The 2,925-nt window shown below is 29.0% G+C and overlaps 1 non-coding gene across 1 annotated transcript; it reads left to right on the forward strand.

Annotated features, from left to right (window-relative positions):
• The first annotated feature begins 642 nt into the window (after positions 1-642).
• On the forward strand, positions 643-751 carry LOC142504692 (small nucleolar RNA R71). The gene has a single exon (XR_012804316.1). It is a non-coding gene; the product is annotated as a small nucleolar RNA R71 (small nucleolar RNA).
• Positions 752-2,925: the final 2,174 nt, after the last annotated feature.

Below are 2,925 nucleotides of genomic sequence, written 5' to 3' on the forward strand. Positions count from 1 at the left end.
GACTCTTGCTTTGCAATGAAAGAATTCAATGTATCTTCCAAATTTCTTTTAGGTGGAGGAACATAAGGTGCATAATTTTGAAAATTTTGTTGATTTTGGAAATGTGGTTGTGAAAATTGTGCAGCATTATCATTCCTCCAACTAAAATTTGGATGATTTCGCCAACCTGGATTGTAATTTTGAGAAAATGGTTCAAAATTTGGCCTTTTGAAATTGTTCAAAACATTGGCTTGTTCATGGAGACATTCTTTAAAAGTGGGAAAAGTGGGTCAATCTTTTGTAAAATGATCACTTGTATCACAGATGTGACACACAATTTCTTGAACATATTTTAATTGACCATTCTTTTTCAATTCAAGTGCCTCAACTTTTCTTGCCAAAGAGGTAAATCTAGCTTGAAGATCATGTTCATCTTTGAGAGTGTACATACCTCCACCAGATGTAGGAGATTGAATCTTGTTTGATGGTTCGATTGTACCTATAGTGTCCCAATTTTGAGCATTTTCAGCTAATGAATCGAGATACTCAATTGCCTCATTTGGATCTTTATCTTCAAATGTTCCATTACACATAAATTCAACCATTTGCCTATCTTTAGGTGTTAAGCCTTCATAAAATTGAGAAACAACTCTCCAAATTTCAAAACCATGATGTGGACAAAGATTAAGCAATTCTTTGTATCTATCCCAACACTGATAAAAAGTTTCTCCTTGTTTTTGAGTGAAAGTAATGATTTGCCTTTTGAAAGAATTTGTTCTATGAGATGGAAAAAACATTTTCAAAAATTGTTGTTGCAATTCATCCCAAGTTCGAATGGATCCCGATCTAAGATTTTGTAGCCAAGTTTTAGCTTTATCTTTTAAAGAAAAAGGAAAAAGCTTAAGTCGAATGGTGTTCATGCTACAATTTAGATCATTATATGTGTTGCACACTTCTTCAAACTCTCGTAAATGCATGTATGGATTTTCAGAATCTAAGCCATGAAAATTGGGTAAAAGTTGGATAATACCAGGCTTAAAATTGAAATGAGATGCACCAGGGGGAAAAACTAGACATGAAGGTGCACTAGTACGTGTAGAATTCATGTGATCTCTAAGTGTTCTTCGTCTATCATGATCATGTTGAGATTGAATTTCATCTTCATTTTCTTGGATGGGTTCTTCCGCCATGTTTTGTAAAAATAAAGGGTTATTTCGAATGAGTCGACCACTAAGTGTACGTCACCAAATGCTCATTCAAATGCAAATGCAAAAAAAATAAAAACACACAAAAGCAATAAAAATTTAAATAAAGAAAAATAAACTATAAACAAAATTAAATAGACTTGAAATTAAATTATACTTCCCTGGCAACGGCGCCAAAAACTTGTTGCGACTTTGATTGTTGCACTCCCAAGAGCAGGTTGTCCACAAGTAGTATAATTCGGTGAGTCCGAATATCGTTTCCACAGGGAAGCTAAGATAATTACAAGTCCACTACAATGTCTTTTTGTTTTGTTTTTGTTTTTGTTTCTTTTTAATTTTAATTGTTTGAATCTTTAATGGGTAAATTTTAATTGTTCAAATTTTAATTTAAGTAGTTGAGATTAAAGGATCCACTCTTGGTATTTTAATAAAGTTAACATTAACGAACATTATTGAAATCCACTTAATAAAATGGTTCCAATATATTAAATAATCATATTTATATTATGTTATATATTATTATCTTATAAGTATATAATATATACCAAAACTTATAAATGTGGTCAAGTATTTATTGTGCTATATAAATTTGTAAACACTGAATCAAGGTTCCCACTTTAAATGATTGGTAAAACCAAACTAACATTTAAATGGTACCAAGAAATTAATATTATGATATATTTATATATAGTAAATCAAGGTTCCCACTTTAAATGGTTGGTAAAACCAAACAAACATTTAAATGGTTCCAAGAATTCAATATTATAATATATTCATATATAATAAATCAAGGCATCCACTTTAAATGGTTGGTAACACCAAACTAACATTTAAATGGTTTCAAGAATTTAGTGTAACATATAGCAACAATAAATCAAAACTCCCACTTATAAGTAGGGTATAAAAATGCTTAAAGAAATAAATATAACATAAACAATAAATAATGATTAAATAATATAAAACATAGATTCTTACCTTTTAGTAACCTTATTATCATGCCAAGAGTTTTACCTTTTCATCTCAACTTTAGGAAGTTAGCTATTCATTATTCAAAGTGTAAAACTTTGAATATGAAATTAACATGCTAATTATATTTAAATGAAGAAATAAAGGAAAAATATAGAGAGAAATATTATGAACTCAAAGGTTTGTTCATAGAATGAGGGATATCTCAATACATTACAATGAACCCCTATTTATAGCCAAATTTGGGGGGACAACCACAAATAAAATATAATTTTTTTACACAAAAGTCTTCATTGGTGTTCCAAGATATTATATTATATTACACATCACTTTTGAAAATCTTCTTCTTGGAATTTGCTTCTTCACATAAAAAGAAACATGTGGATAATTGAGTTGTCTAGTTGTGGTATTTTTTTCAAATCATTTGACCAAGTAATTTGAGAGATATGGTCAAAATACTAGAGCATGGTAAAACTGTCACTCCTTTGGTAACTTTATTTGTTGCTTAATTTGATCCCAATTGTGAGAGGATTTTTATCTCATGCTTGACACCAATATTGTAGATATTAACATCAACTTTCTACAGGTCCAAGAATCATCTTAATCTCATTTGCAACGCCAAGTTTATTCTTGTTTTATCGAACCTGTAAAAAATAGCAAAAACTTGTAATTACACAACAACTTATATTTTATACAATTTATTATAAAACATATAATATTTAAACATTTAATATAAAAAAAACTATATATTTATATTATAAAACATTTAATTAAT

Source organism: Primulina tabacum, chromosome 9 (genome assembly GCF_025594145.1).
Source record: "Primulina tabacum isolate GXHZ01 chromosome 9, ASM2559414v2, whole genome shotgun sequence".
In the NCBI taxonomy this organism is placed as follows: Eukaryota; Viridiplantae; Streptophyta; class Magnoliopsida; order Lamiales; family Gesneriaceae; genus Primulina; species Primulina tabacum.